This window comes from Enhydra lutris, unplaced genomic scaffold, assembly GCF_002288905.1.
Source record: "Enhydra lutris kenyoni isolate GAN:26980312 unplaced genomic scaffold, ASM228890v2 scaffoldscaffold1, whole genome shotgun sequence".
Classification (NCBI taxonomy): domain Eukaryota; kingdom Metazoa; phylum Chordata; class Mammalia; order Carnivora; family Mustelidae; genus Enhydra; species Enhydra lutris.
The window spans coordinates 23,522,342-23,539,631 of record NW_019154085.1 but is presented as its reverse complement, the minus strand read 5'-3'; positions in this window follow the sequence as shown (position 1 = coordinate 23,539,631).

The window sequence follows — 17,290 nt, the reverse complement described above, 5'->3', positions numbered from 1 at the left end:
GAATAGCAAGAGGCTGGTGAGTTTGGAATGGGTTCAGCTTTTATCGCAACACTTTCTACAATATGAAAATTAATTAATCGTTTTTCCCCTCTACTATCTTTCTCATTGATCTTTATGAGGGAAGGGCAGCTTCTGGATTAATCTCTGATGTATCCACGGTCCAAAATACTCAACATAATGCCTAACACACAATAGACAGTCTACAAAATTGTTTGATGAATCAGTGTTTTCTTAGCCCATTGATGTTGAGAGCAAATGACTCCACGAGGACATGGGTTGTAGGGGGGCTGCTCTGGGATTTGTATATTCCTGTGGGAAGATGTTAAAGGAGATGCTGGCTGACTGTGCAGTCTTACCAGAAGCTTACCAGGGACAGGTCCTTATTGAAACAGTACAGATAAAGAGCGTGGCTGGAGGCCATCGAGTAATTACAAAGGAAATCGCATTATCCTGACAATTATTCCTTACACTAATTACAGGCATAGTGATGATGAACGCCTTCATACCTCAAACCTGTTTTGTCTGTAGGATGAGAATAGACACTTGGTCAGTGCACTTTCCCTCCCTCCTGGGCTAGAGAGATGCTGAAACTTCCTTGTCCTTTGGCCCTCCATTTCTAGGTCCCACTCTCTGAACACACCTTTGCCACTTCGGGTTAACACCTAAGTGGGCAGTGTGTGTCTTTACCTCAGTTATTTTTTTGTTACTGTGGATACATGCTCAGCATCATGATTTAATTTGCAGAGAAGGTGGTCTTTTTTACTGGATTGTTTTCAAACTTAACATGAAAATCTCAAAAAAAAACAAAAAAAACCAAAAAAACAAAAAAACAAGGCTTCATGGCAGCAATATTTTAACATAAGGCCAGTAAAGGTATCCTTTGGAAAGAAAAAAAAAAAAAAGTCTAGCAATTTGGCTGACAATGCTCCTGATGGATGACCCAGGGCTTACCTGGCAGGTTCTCAGATCCAGAAATTGGATTAAATCCAGTGTTTGGTGATAAGTTGGCATGATTGGGGTGACAGCTGCAAGGAGCCATCTTCCTTCTACCATGTCAGTTTTGAGTCAATATGGAGAGACCCTCCTAATTGTGTGTTCAGGATTAGAAACCCAAATATTGATGTTTTTCTTCTCAAACTTCCTAATGCCATCCCTCTCTGCTGCTGTGAGTGTCCTCGGTCTTGCAAGCTACCTTATTCACTTATACGTGGAATCTTGAAAAGAAAAAAAAAAAGTGCTGGGGCGACTAGGAGGCTCAGTCAGGGAAGCATCCAACCCATAACATTCCTCTGCTTCTCCCTGAAGATTTTTTTTTTTTTTAAGAGTTTATTTATTTGACAGAGAGAGAGACAAAGCAAGAGAGGGAACATAGGCAGGGGGAGTGAGAGAGAGAGCCCAATGTAGGGCTGGATCCCAGGACCCTGGGATCACGACCTGAGCCAAAGGCAGACGCCTAACGGCTGAGCCACCCAGGTGCCCTCACCCTGAAGATTTAACTGGTTTGAGCTCTTTGGTTCTCAGTTGTAGCTCTTATCTGTAGCGCTCCTAAAACCTGTGTGCTCAGCCCTCCCCCTTCTTTCTGGAACTCCTGGCCTATATTTTCAGTTAGTTATGTTTTCACAGTTTCACCAGTGTCTTATTTTCAGGTTCTTCAATCCCAAGCTGTCCCAGCAAACTTGTCATTTCCCTTTTGATCTTTCTCTTGCAATTTTCATTTCCACTTGAAAGTATCATTCACAAACATAAAAAAAAATAATATTAGAAAATAACAACAACAACAAAAAATCACAGAGTCATTCTTCTCCTTCCCGTACATTCAGCATCTGGAACGCTGAACACTGAACATGAGTCATGTGTCAGGGACTTGGAGAGGAGGCTTCAGGGATAAAATTGTGAGCAAAACCACCTGCTTCCTGACCTCACGACGTTTATCCTCTAATCATCTTCTGGACAGACAAAATAATCCCTAGCGAGACATTTTTGCCCTGTGCATTTGCATCTCCTTCCTCTGTCTTCTTTATACCCACGTACTGTTGCAGAACTCTCACCATATCCTGATCGTGTGGCTTTCATGTCCCTGTTTGGAAAACCATCTGCACTTCTCACTGCTTGCTGAGCACTGTTTGGAAGACGTTCACTAACCAACTCCAGTATCACTCTTTCTTTAAAGCCTTCCCTAATTTTCCCTGCTCCCCTCCTCAGGGGCTTTTCCTCCTTCTGTTTTGGACTTACACCTTTTCTTTCTTGTAGTACCCACACCCACTAACACCCTGTTCCCAGTTTTCAGTTTTCCTTTTTTTCAAATGAAGCTGGAGGTAAAAACACTTTTGAAATAGTCCAACGTTAGGGTCCTTGTAGACGTTTATGTTTTCTCCAAGTCCTTTTGCATTTGCATTTCTATTGTATTTCTTTTAGTAGACCACCTTTATTGACTTTTTCACCTTATTTATTTCCACCTTATTTATTTTTCCAAAGCAATTAAGTTGATTGTGTTTTTTCCCCCTAAATTCAATGGTTTTAGTATATTCACAGAGTTGTACAATCGTTGCTGTGATCAATTTTAGAACATATTCATTATTCCAAAAAGAATCCCACATCTAGTAGCAGTCATTCCCCATTTGTCTCTAATTACTTAGCCCTAGGTAACCACAGCTCTACTTTCTATGTCTGTGGATTTACCTGTTTTGGACATTTCAGGTAAATGGAATCATACATCATATGACCTTTGTGTCTGGCTTTTTCACTTAGTAATGTTTTCAAAGTTCACTCATATTGAAACATGTATCTGTATGGCATGCATTTTTGTGGCTGAACAGTATTCCATTGTATTGATATACCATATTTTATTTATCCATTTATCAGTTGGATTGTTTCTACTTTTGACAATTATGAATACTATTGCTATGAGCATATCTGTATGAGTTTTTGTGATTAATTTAGTTTTAATAGAAATAACTCTTGACTTGTGTTCAGATCTGCAACTTACTGTCTGTATGACTCAGGACAAGTTTCCTGCCTTCTTTGGGTCTCAGTTTTCTCACATCTAAAAGGAGGATAGTAATCATGTGTACCCCAAGTTCTTGTTAAGTGGATTAATTTACGTAGTGTATGGAACAGTGCCCGATACATAGCAACTGCTCTGTAAATACTACTACTAATATATTTATGTAATAATTATTAAATTATTTAATTCTAGTGTCAGGTGTACCTGGTAGAACAGGACTGGGAACAAACACTACTGATTCCTGATAAACTTAATTTGTGTGATCCCTACTAGCTGGGATCAGTGTGCAATGCACATTCGTCACTACTTTACAGAGATAAGTTAACCCAGTGGGTCACTTAAAGGAGGACCAGTTGAGAAAGCTTCTACCATATTGAGATTGCCTACAAAGATAAAGTTCAAAATTAGGACTTAGATGAAATTGTAGGTGAATCCTTGCATTGCTTCTTCGTATACTTTATTATTTATTTTGTTTCTTCATTTAAAAAGGAAGGAAACATGCATTCAGGAGGGAACTGTATCTAGAAGCATCTAAGTTTTCTCATGCTAAATAAGACCACCAATACCAGCTCTATCTATTTTGTAAGATTATTGTGAGGTTCAGTTGAGATGTGTTGTGAAATTTGTCAGTGAACTGAAAGTTACTTTTTTAACTTTATTGAGGAATAGTTAGCAAATGTAATTGTATATATGTAAAGTGTGCCACCCAGTGATTTGATATACATATGCACTATGGAATGATTACCAAGGTCAAAATAATTAGCACGTCCATCACCTCACGTAGTTAACATAGATAACTTCGTGTGGTGTGTGGTGAGAATGCTTAGGATCTACTCTCAGCCATGTTCAGGTCTATAGTATCATATTATTAACTACATGGATGAATCTGGAGTATATTATGCTAAGTGAAATAAGCCAGAAAGAGAAGGAAAAATACTATATGGTATATCACTTATACATGGAATCTTAAAAAGAAAAAAAAAAAAAAAAGCTGAGGCAACTAGGAGGCTCAGTCAGTTAAATGTCCAACTCTTGATTTCAGCCCAGGTTGTGAACTCTGGGTTGTGGGGTTGAGCCCCGTGTCTGGCTCTGTGCCAGGTGAGGAGCCTGCTTAAAATTCTCTCTCACCCTCTCCCTCTGCCCTCCACCCCTGGCTTACACTCCCTCCCTAAAAAAAATTCAAAATGCTGATTTCATAGAAACAGAGAACAGAATGGTGGTTCCCAGGAGCTGGGGGAAGGAGGGAAGTATAGTGATGTTAGGTCCACGGGCACAGATTATCAATTATAAGAAAGATAACTTCTGAGGATCTAATGTACAGCATGGGGACTGTAATATATCTTAATAATAATATCTTAATATTATCTTAATAATAATATCTTAATAATAAGATACTGTATATGTGAACTGAAAATTATTATTTGAATTGTTCTTTGGGCATTTGTTTGGTGTATAAGTGAGGTTTTGGTCACGAAAGCAGAAGTCACCCCCAGTATTTACTATAGAAAGGAGGTTTAATGTTGGGAGTCTGGAAGGGCAGAACGTCAGTGGAGTTGGACCAGTAGTCTCTCTGAGCTGCCTACAGCAGCTAACATGGGTATTTCTTGGAAAGTGACCCAAAAGCCTTGGGCGAAAACCTCATGAGCTCTCTGACTAGACCATACCTGTAGCAGCTGCCACCTGAGAATAATACCTTTCTTCTCTCCCGTCTTCCCGCTGGAACACAGGCTTCTTGCACTGAAGGACTCCAACTCGGTCCTCACTGGCCAGAGGATCTGGAAATGTAGTTAGTAGGCTTTACACCCCTGTAAGCTCAGAAGCCAGGAATGATACAGAATGTCAACGATGTCATTTCCAACAGTGATTGCTAGTTTGAATTTGAAAATATTTCCACCGGGGCCTTGTGGTTCATTATTGTGCAGGTTTCCTATTTTTCTTGTAATGTGTGGATAGGTCAGAGTGCTAAAATGGTGAGTGGGGAGCAAAGTTGTGGCTTCTAAAAAGTACACGTATGTTTGAAAATTCCATTTGAGTGGCTTCCCTCCAAGATAATAGCTGAAAAGATCAGCATTTTTGGCTTAAGTGAAATGGAATCTTGCCCAATTTAGTGCCCACATAGAATTAAAAGAGATGTCACATAATTTTGAGATGTCTTGACATGAAACATTTTGAATGAGGCAAAGAAAAAAAAAGTAGAAGGCTCATTTACCAAAGCAAAGGGTGATCAGCTTGTAGTTGAGAATTTTATGTATATTTTGTAATTTAAGAGTCTCTTTCAAGAAGGTTTAAAATGATTAATAATACGTTAAATATCCTGTATATAAAACTGTATCTATTCATCTGTCTCTGTGTATTGGATAGATTTTTTTTTTCCTCCTCCTTTTTTCTTCTTCCTAGGATGGGCCAGGAAAAAGTCCAAAAGACCATTCGGTAGTGCTTGTCAAGGCAGAAGAGATGCCAACTTTTTAAATATTAATCTATCCCAGGACTAATACGTATCTTGGCAATGTCAGAACTCTAAGTGCCCTGTGGGTCTTTTGACCTAAAAAGCCCAAGTTCATTTCAAGAGGAACTAGGAGAAACTGAATGACTAAGTCAGGGTGAGGCTGAGAGAAAGATCAGGAGGCCTGGGTGGATTGTAAAACAGAACAGAATTACAGATACGAAACCCTACAATGCGTTGTCCCGAAGAGTCACCTTTAGACAGTGAAGGAGGGCACTAAACACCAACATTACATAAGTTTTTGAAATATTTCCTGACAGATTTTTAAAATACGGTACAGTTTTATTAACAGCTGTTTTCACCATAAAACTTTGAAAAAGAACATTGATTTTTGTATGTTCAAAACATCTTATATCCATTGATTGCCTGAAAATTTGAAATAACACAAGCAAAATAAATGTATTCATGTTCCTGAAATAAATGTGTCCATTCATTTCTGAGTCATAGCTGTACCTAGTAGAAGGGAACATCATGTATATTTCGTCATGCATCTTGATTACTCCAACCTGGTAGTCCCACCAGCAAGAGGTCAGCAGGCATAGCCCTCATCCTCCCATTGACTCTAGCTGAGAAGTTAGCTGTTCTAACCCTTTGTGTCCAAAGGTCCTCCATACAGTCCTCTGAAAGAAAGTGTTATGTTATGTTGAGTATACAAAGACTTAGAAAAGGAAAGACCAGTTCCTTGTTGTCTTTCAGATTTATTGATGTGTTAAAATAAGGACTCTTTTTTACACGATAGGAATGTCACACAGTACTTGACAAAACCATAATCGTAGATGAACGGACAAAGTAGAGACTTCCCAAGCTTACTCCAACTCTGACTGAATCTTAACTGTATTCAAATACTGGTTCCAGTACTTTTTTATGCAGGTAACGTAGATCGTAAACAGGCAGACCAAGTACCTGCATAGGAACGTGAGAAAAGACAGGTCCTCCAAACATTAAACAGAATTAAATATTTGTAGTCATAGTCAGTTTACTGTGCACCTGATACTAAGCTCTAAGCCCCTGATGTACAGATTAACTCTTTTAACCTCCACAATAGTCCTACGAGGGATGGACTACTGGTACTCTCAGGAAACAAAGGCATCCAGAGGCTTCTTATTGCCCAAGTCACAGAATGACTAAGTGGCAGAGCAGGAATTTAGACTCAAGCTGTCTGAATCCAAATCCAGATTCTATCTCACCTTCCAAATGAAAGAATTGGGTATTTAAGAGCGAGAATGAGGCAGGGGGTGAGGGGGGATGGGGGGGTAGGTGGTGCGGGGCTGAGGGGGGTCATCTTGAAAATATAAGATCTTGATTGGACTAACAATTATAGCCTACAATTATTTTAATTTCCCACTTCTCATGGATTTGCACTGGGAAATTTCCTCTATTTTGGAAATCTAGAATTTTTAATTTGATCTTGGACCACTTTTAATGCTGTGAGGCCCTGGGCAAGTCTCTGAGCCTCAGTTTCTTGTTGTATATAAACAAGATATGACAGGGGTGTCCTGTGTGGCATTCAGAAGGACACATTTAAAGTATTTGCACCGTACTTTAGTAGAGTGGCGCATTATAAATGCTGGACAAACGATACCAATCCTAGCTGCCATTTAATGAGTAGTTTTACCTCAAAAACTAATGATATACTCTATCATGACTAACATAACATAATAAAACATTAAATAAATAAATCTTGAAAAAGAAAAAGACAAGTTGGAGGGTCCTTTCACATCTTTTTTTAATATGCATATTTGTACAGAGTCATATGAATACTAGATATGTATTGTACATCTTGCCGTTCTTATTTAAATTATGTCACCAGTTTTTCACTTTACTGTTCTGCTTTTTATTAATACCATTTTTATTGCTACAGAACATTCTGTTGAATGGATTTACCGGTATATAGAAACATTCTTTACTTGTTGAGCATTTAGGTTGTTTACAGTTTTAAAATGCATTTAAGTAACACTATAGTGAGTATCTTTGTGTATGTGTGTTTTTGATGCTTTAAAGTATTTCTTTAGCATAAGAAGTGAAATTGTTAGCTTAAAGGGTACTAATTAACATTTTAAGGCCCTTAATAACCTTCCGTTAAACTGCTTTACAAGAGGGTTTGTGCCATTTCCATTGCCACCCGTAATGTATTCAAGCGATGCTTTCTATTTTCAAAAAAGTGCATATATCCAAAAAAAATCAATAACGAGTAGTTGCGAGGAGGCAGGTGATGCTCAAATATTATCTCAAGAGACCATAGGGAGGGACAGTAGCTACCAAAAAGCAAATTTACACAAGTTTGAATGCCTCTAATAGGAATCAAATGCTCCTTTCTTTTTCCTGTTCTTTTTGTTTGTTTTTGTTTTTAATTTATTGGCCAGGCTTATTTCAAGACTTCTGAGTAGCACAAAAGTATTTAACCTAGTACTCTTCTTTAAAAAAAAAGTATAGTTAAAAAAAAAAAATCCTATATCTCTGAACCTTAAGAAAAGAGAAGACAATACTATCTGCTCTTTAGCATTAAAGAATAGAAACTTTGTGCTGGGAATTGCAAGTGGGTAATTTAATTCTTTTGGAATGTTTGTGTCTGTTTTTTTTTTTAGTTTCAAAAGGAATCTGTGGTTTAAGAATGAATATGTAGAAGTTTTATTTGAGTGATTTTCATTTACAATGAGATAAACATTTGATGAAAAGAAATGTGATTTTCTGAAACACAGCTGACACACTTTATTCCCAACAGGTAGGTAAAGATTAACGTAACAAAAGACAGTAGTTTTTTTTGTCTCACATAAAATTGAAGTATCTAAAACTTTTTTCTTCTTGAAGTACCAGAAAATCTATTTACTGTAATGAAAATAGTGTTCTGTCTCCTCCCCCAGCACCATTCTTAGAGCTTTGACATTTGAATTCACTAGTTAGCTTTTATTTTTAACAGTTATTGAAAATAGACATTTTAAAATGCCAACAACTCAGAAGCAATTCCCCTTTTCCTAACAGTTGGCTAGTGGCCATATAGTCACATGGTTTTTTGCCTTCCTCTAACCTAGTGTGGTTTGAAAATGTTGTATATTAGGCAAAAGGAATTCTGTAATTTTAAATGGGTGAGGCCACTAAGTGAGCTGATCTACGATATGCATGTATGTGGGTGTATATTTGTGTGTGTGCGCGGACATAGGTACTGTCATTAGAGAAGCTGATTTGTTGCTTAGCATCTGAAGGAAGATGTAAAAACAAAAAGCTTACCCTGTGAGCTTGTTGAGAATTCAGATGTACATTATTTCACGTGACAGAAGTTCAGAAAAATATAGATGGTATAGAGCAAAAAATCAGTCAAGAAAAAAATTGAATTAAATTAAGCTCCAGTGGTAGCACATTCCGTTGCATTAGGATTGACAAGGGGGTTTTCCTGTGGTTTAATAAAGTGCTCCCCAGGTGTCTGTGACCTCCCAGATGTTCTTGCACAATGACTACAGAGCAGGCACAGGAGTGTGACAGTCCTTCATATTTGCATTAATGCCGAGACTCTTAGGAGTTAATGAGAGGGAAATGTTAGAAAAAATTTCAAGGTTATTCTCATATGTTTATGGCAGTATTTATGTACAAGGTTATTTATTTAGCATGGGATTATATCTTAACAACCACAAGAGTACAGATGACCCTGATTGATTTTTTTTTTTTTTTCACTTCTCAGGTTTCCATTAGCCTTTCTTTTTATTTGTATCACGTCGGCAGCTCCATGAATACAACATCTTTTCCTCCCATCGTTTTATTTTCTTTTACATTGGAAGTAAATGGGAACACATATTTTCTTCCCTCTTTGAGTTTCCATTAGGTGACAAACCTTGGATAATGAGGATAGAAATCAACAAATACTATAATTGTCCTTAAAGAATTTTCCGATATACGGATGTATGAATATGTCTCATGTTGGAGAGTTTCATTCCATTAAATATATAGCCGGCTGAGTTTTCTCAGACTTCAACACGTAGTGAGGTATTCATTTGTTTTTTTCTCTTTTAATTTTCTGATGGAATAAATCACATCAATCAATTTCCTAATAGTGAAAAATTCCTACATTCCCAGGAAAATCTCACTTAGTCATGATGCCTGATTTTATTAATACACCACTGGGTTCAAGTTGCTGATGGAGCAGGTATTCAGAAATTTTCATTAGTGACCATAAGCGAAAGGAATCTACAGCTTCCCTTTTTGCAGTATTCTAAAATTAAATTTAGGTGCCAAAGTTTGTAAACTTAAGTGTGGAGCTGCTTTCAGGATGTTTCTGTGTTGTAGGATGGAATTCGTCTAGATTCAGGATCTTTTTTCATGCTAAATTAAGCCTTTTTAGACTCTAGTGATATCTTCTGAAGAACCCTAAGATCTCATTGAAATGCAGTTTTTCACGTTTTGGATTGACAAACATTGACCCCAATTTTGAAATCATTGAGACCTTTTATTTATTGGAGAACAGTTTGACTTTATTTTGTAAGTTGACTATTTCCATGAATTGGGCTCATCAGTCCCCAAGAGGAACTGGCATAAAACCAAAGAGGAACCCTGGCTTATGTGCACTAGCAGACCTGGAAAAGAATGTTATGGCAGCACTGTTGGTAATAGCAAGAACTGGAAACAATCCAAATCCTCATTAATTGGGTGAATGAATAGGTAAATTGTAGTTCATTAAATTTTATTATATAAAAATGAAAATGAATTAATGCACAGAAAATTTATGCATCCATCTTAGGAACATTAGGTTGAGTCCTAAAGCAAGTACCAGAAGATTCCGTTTTTTCAAAAGTTCCCAAGACAAACAAAATTAAACAATACTAGGTGAACCTAAGTAATAAATCTATAAGTAAAATAAAAGCACAGAATTCAGAATGGCAGCTATATCTGTGTAAGAGGAGTGACAAGAAGAGATAAAGGAATAACATGTAAATAAATTTAAGTAATTGGTAGTAGTCTTGATCTTGGGTTAGGTAATGGTGCTTATGAGTGTTCACTTTATTGATTAAAAAACAAGTAAAATAATAAAATTAAATGAGAAGTCCATGCCTGAGAGTGATGTTTTATGAACCAAGTGTGGAGATTAATCCAGTGCTATGCACCCAAGATTGAATATGTAATGCTTATAGGAATGTGAGTACCTGTGTATGTGTCTTATTTCTTCTTCTGCTTCCGTATAAGTCCCTTAGTTTTAATCTTTTTCTTTTTCTTTTTCGGTGATGTCTCCTTAAATGCCTTTCAGTCTTTCTTTGGCTACTTGCATCAGAATATGTGGGAAACTTCCACACCTGTCTAGATCAGCTCATGAGACCTCTTGGAAAGAGAAAGATGGTGGGAATTATTATTTTTTTTTTTCTAGTGGGTAGTCTAGCCACACACATCGTTGAAGCATATTGGAAGAATCTTTTATTCTTAAAGGCAAGCAGGGCTCAACAAGACAGCTCTCCTCCATGGTTATCAGGTTAACAGGAATTGTAGTATCTTTGGATAAAAAGACATAACCCCTCCAGTGCATCAAGGTGACCCATATTGCTCAAAAGAATGACTTCCCAAGCCACTCATGCAGTCCGTTCTATACCAGAGCCCCAAAGGAAAGGCCAGCTTTGTACAGTAGATCTTTAGGTGACTGTGTAGCATTTTTTTTAAAAAAGGTTTTATTTATTTATTTGACAGAGAGAGACACAGTGAGAGAGGGAACACAAGCACGGGTGGGTGGGAGAGGGAGAAGCAGGCTTCCTGAGGAGCAGGGAGCCCAATGTGATGCTCGATCCCAGGAGCCTGGGATCATGACCTGAGCCAAAGCTGGATGCTTAATGACTGAGCCATCAGGTGCCTCAACTATGCAGCATTATAAGGAAGCTCTAATTTTTTTAGGGTTGGTGTAAGTCCATGGTTCTAAAATTCAGCTAAGTGATAGAGTCACCTGGGAGATGTTTAAAAAATTCCTGATGCACAGCCTTAACTTACGCTGAATAGAAGCAGAATTTCTGGGAATGGAACTCATGCATGAATGTCTTCTAGATTTCCTCAAATGATTCTAATGTTGAGCCTACATTGATACCATAGCTTTAAGTGTAAGAGTAGGAGATTTAAAAATGTCATCAAATCTCTGTATCTCTCCTCCCCCAAACTACATTTTTTTTTTTTAAACTTCTGGGCAGATAATGATTCTATGATCGTGGATATACTGGAGAGAAAAAAGGAAAGAAAAAGGAAATGGTCAAAATTGATACAGAACAGTAAAATGATTTCTTGCTAGAATAAGATTTTTATTAAACGATTGAAACCATCTTGCTGTCAGTACACTGCCAGTCCTGTAGTTAATTTCTGGCTGGAAGAATTTTAGTTCTCAGTGTGGTGCTTCCACATTGTTTCATATTGGTTTCTTTCATCTGATTACCTTATCAGCAACAATTACCACTTGGGTAACTCAGGGAATCTGATCAAGATGAGTAATGGGAAAGTTTATACAAGGCTTCCTATCTTTTTTCATTATTTTTATTTTTTTCTTTCTTCTCTTTAGTACCCCAGATCTGTTAGAGTTTAACTCTAATGATGAAACAGAGGCTTGGAAGCTAGAGTTTACTTCCCCTTAATCATAAAAAGGTATAATAATTCTGTTTGAGGACAAAATTTAAGCAATATGCCATTCACTGAATTGTATTAATACCAGCTACCATTTATTGATGCTCGCTGTGCTTCAGACAGTCTGCTTAGCAAGTTATCAATATTGTCTCATAATTTTATGTAAAACTCTGTGAGGTCAATACTGTTCTCTCCATTAGTAAAGATAGGGCACTGGTGCTTAAGAAGGTTACGCAACTTGATCAGAATCAAACAGTTGGTAGTGAAGAGGCTATGTAAGATTTGGATCCAGGTTATCTTAACCTTATTCCCTTGCTGAAAATACTTAAACACTTCATTAACTCCTTTTACTAAGTATGTAGAATTAGAATCTTCAAGTGGGAAGGGACCTTAAGGATTTTCTCATCTGATATAGTGCATAACTACTCTGTCTCCCAGCTCTTCTGGAACCCATTAAGTGATGCGAACCTCACTTCATCCTGAGGGAGCTTCTTCCATTTTTAGAATGTTCTACCGAGAATTACAGGTATTCACTACTATACTGATGTGGGTAGGACCTGGTTCTACTCACAGATGTCTTACATAATCGTTATGATTTCTTGTAGAGAGGAGGTATAGTAGCTAAGTCTCATGAATAAAATCAGGATAATAGTCACAATAATGCATCTGACAGTAAAATGTTGGTGAGGGTTAAATGAGGTGATATTTGTAAAATTCCTGGTACTTATAAAGTTATAAACTTATGTATTACTTCTAATATATATGTTATAAACTTATAAGACATATTAGGTTTATTATGTTGAAGCTCAAGTATTCCTTTAGCATTTTGGGGATTTCCCTCATCACCTCTTTCTGAAACCACAAAAATAAAATTTGAGCAAAGTGATAACTGGCTCTAAATAATGAACCTATTTCAAGCCCGGCTTCCACTTCTGTCTTATCTTTAACCTTTGTCCTCATTTGAGCTCTAATATATATGATCAATTTTGTCTTATTTATCGTCCATGTTTGGTGTAGTCCTTTCAGATTAACAGCTTGTTTGGATGGCCCACCAGTACTGGTCCAACTGTTGACAAGTTTTGATTTGCGTGTGTTAGCTCTAAGTTCTGTAATCTGAAGCCAAGTGTTTCCAGGATCTGAGGCCCTAATGGTGTACTCTGACCTCACTACCCTGGGTACCTGGCCTTTCAAATGTTTGAGGATAGTCACTGTATTCCTTCTCTGGACTAAATGGCATAGTCCATCAATCAGTTCTTATATGGCCTAGTCCTTCCTCAACCAAACACTAGTATTTGAAGAATGCAGTCTCTCAATTTTTCCTTTTCCTTGCTACTACTAAAAATGAGATGCATTGGTTAGATATTTTTGTGGTTCAGGGAGCTAACTCAAACTAGCTTATAAGTTAAAAAATAGGGAAACTTAATTGAGGGAGAGGACAAATCACAAAAAGAATAGGAACCAAGGCATCTCCAAGAACATCAGCAGTAGAAAATTAAAACATTTTCTACAGAGTTTGGGTTCCCAACCATTTATTGACCCATTTCATTGTGATATAAATCTCAAAACTTTCTTTAGAATTTTGAATATTGTTCCATTATTTTTGCATTTTGCATGATAAACAAAGAGCTTTAAGGAAGACTTTTTGTTGTTCTTTTGGTTTTCAGTTCTATATATGAGTCACAGTAGTCTTAGCTACTGTGAAGAAATTTCAAAAATTCAGTCATTTTAGTAAGTGACACCTGCACTGATTTATACAGGCATTCATTTATTCATTCATTCATTCAACAATTATTTATTTAAAGTATCTGTTTTGTGCTAGGTTATGTTCTAGGTGTTGGACTTACAGACAAACCTTACCTTTTCATTTTTCTATTGTTCATATCCAAGAATCCATTATCAAATCCTGTTCAGTCCACTGCCAAAACTTTCTCAAATATATCTATTTCTTTTTTTTTTAAAGATTTTATTTATTTATTTGAGAGAAAGAGTGAGAGAGAGAGAGCGCACAAGCAGGGAAAGGTTGAAGTAGACTCCCTGCTGAGCAGGGAGTCCAGTAGGCGTCTCAGTCCCATGACCCAGGGATCATGACCTAAACCAAAGACAGATGCTTAACCAATCAAGCCACCCGGGCGCCCCTCAAATATATCTACTTCTGTCCATCTCCACTGTCACCCACCATAGTTTAAGTCACTCAGTATATTTGCTTATAGTATTATAAAAGTGAATTCTTCCCTGGAATGCAACAGGAGCCTCATCCTTGCCACCCAATAGCCATTTCTACACAGAAGTCATAACCCTCATTGAAAATATAAATAAATTGATTCCACTGCTTAATGGTTCCGACTCTATTTAAAATAAAACTCAAATTTTGTATTTTTGAGAGGCAACAAGGGTCTCTTCATTGCCTAACTCTCTTAAGTGCAATTTTCCTCTGGGTACCATGCTCTCACCAGAAGGGTGTTGTTGTTGTTGTGTTTTGGTTTTGGTTTTCCCTACCCTTTTTTCATTTCTTTTTCTCAATTTTCATCAATCTCATCTCATTTCATCTTCAATATTCACTTTTTTAAAGGATGTTTTTACCTTACAACTTACACTACGTTCTTATTGTATCTTATTCCTTTTCTTTTCTTTTTTTTTTTAAAAGATTTTTTAATTATTTATTTATTTGACAACAGAGATCACAAGTAGGCAGAGAGAGAGAGAGGAGAAGCAGGCTCCCCGCTGAGCAGAGAGCCCGATGCGGGGCTTGATCCCAGGACCCTGGGATCATGACCTGAGCTGAAGGCAGAGGCTTTAACCCACTGAGCCACCCAGATGCCCCTTATTCCTTTTCTTCATCGTGATTGTAAGAAATTAAAATTATATATTTATTTCTATATTTATGATCTCACCAACTAAACTATAAAATCCTGGAGAGTAGAAATATTCTCTGTTTTGTTTATTTTAGACCTAACATTTAGCCTAATATCTGAAATATAGTGATCATTCGTTCTATATTTGCTGAGCAAATGAATGACTCATCTTAAGTATATTTACAAAAATATCAAATTTTCTACAATCATCTAAAAGGAGGTTGTATTTCAACATCCATGCTTCTTTTCTTTTTTTTCAAATTAACATTTCAATCTTTATTTACATAAGACTTTTAGAAACTAGGGGTATTAATATTAAATCACCCAAGACTGGGTGAAATTTTATTGAGAATACAGATAAAGGGAAACTGAGTTTTTAAAGTCAGTTTCTGAAATTTAGATGAAAAGAATATCTAGCACTAGTGAAAAAAATGATAAATTTACATATCAATATAGGTTCTCTGCTCACAGATTCATTTCCTATGAAACATAACAGAGGCAAGCTTGGGGAATTACAAAGGAAGGAAAAATCCTAATCAAATAGAAACTGTTGTTCAAACAGAATATTAGCTAAAATGATCCAATCGGTTGCTTGAGCCAAATTTTTTTCTTTAAGCTGTTCATGCCAGAACACAGCCTCTCAGAGCGTTAAGAATCCATATTACATTCCAAGTGTTTGCCCAACAGATGGGGGGATTTGAAAGATAGATTCCATGGAAATGGGATGAGAATAAGGAAGGTTACCAGTTAGTCACCAGCATTAACACAATTTACTCATAATGGGGCTATATTTTTCAGGTTAAACATTATTAGTTGTATCCCAGAGCATGTCTGGCTGTTATATGAATCAACCTAAAATACAGTAAGTTCAAATTGCTGGGTCTTTGATTCAGGGTTGAGGATTATGCTGTGGAATGCAACATAATATGCAGAAATTTTCCTGAAAATAAGAGTACAAAAAGTAAAAAAGTATACTCTCCTGGAATGAGTCAGTCACTAAGCTTTGTTTTCATATTTCTCCAATGACTTCTGATGATCAGAGGTTCACGTGGGTGATAAGTGACACAGTTTTAGGTCTTTGTTTAAGATGAAATCATTGTTTGTCATTATAAAACACAGTAGCAGTTTCCCCTGCAACAGTTCTCCTGCAAGGCTGGGCCAAGTTCCTTCCAGGATTGGGAGGACTCCCCCAACATGGTGGCCACCAGCTGCTCCAGGACAACGGGTGCTCACTTTAAATGGGGTGGGGAACCCCCTTCCTGCCCAGATGCTTGGCTTCTAATCTCTTGCATTCCTGTTCCATGACCAAGCAGAACTTTTTCCAGAAATGAAAGTTGAGTTTCAGTATCATTCACCATATTAATAAACCCTATTAATAAACCAGCATCTTATTTAATGGGAAGAGACTGACAGCATTTCCACTAAAACTGAGGCAAGGATGCCTGGTCTCCATTTTTGCTCTCCACTGCCACAGAGGTATTATGTTGCCTCCGGTCCCCAACCCCCAAAACGTGCAGCCCCTCTGGTCTCCACCTAGCCCAGAGCCGGCACCAGGGTGCCCAGGCCGCCCAAGGACCCAGCCCATGTGCCTCTTGTCCCCATCAGCTGCTGGAGGCCCCACCTGTCACTGTGTCTGTGCCCCATGCTTCCTGTTTTTAATTAACAGTCCATCATGAATGTACTGTAATATGCAGTTGACCTCTGAACAACATGGGTTTGAACTGTGCACATCAATTTACATGTGGATTTTTTTACATGTACTGTAAATGCATTTTCTCTTCCTCGTGATATATTTAATGATATTTTCTTTGCTCTGGCTTACTTTATTGTATTTTTATGTTATATATATATATATGACATACAAAATATATGTTAAGCAACTGTGTTATTGCTTCTGGTCAGCAGTAGGCTATTAATAGTTAAGATTTTGGGGAATCAAAAATTGTAGATGGATTTTCAAATGTATGGGGGTTAAGTGTCCCTAACCCCCAGGTCAGTTGTGTAGCTAAGAATAAATATAACTTTAAAAGTGTAAAATGGTCAACCTACCATGAAAAAGGAGTGATGAACTGACTGTTGGAAGACCCATGGACGTGGTATTGGACACCTACCTAAAGCGATAAGGCTTACTTGGTAATTCTTGAACTTCTCAGTCGTTATGGAGGCATAGAGGACCTAACTCCCTTTCTTTTTTCCATCCACAGAAGTTTTTCAGTTGATTTGCTTGAATTCCCAGTCATATAATTATGTCTTCTGAAATAATTTTGCTTTCTTTCCAATGTTTGTAATGCTCCATTGCCGCACCCATAATTTCTGACTTATGAGAGAGTATTGATTTTCTTGAGCAACTAGATTCAG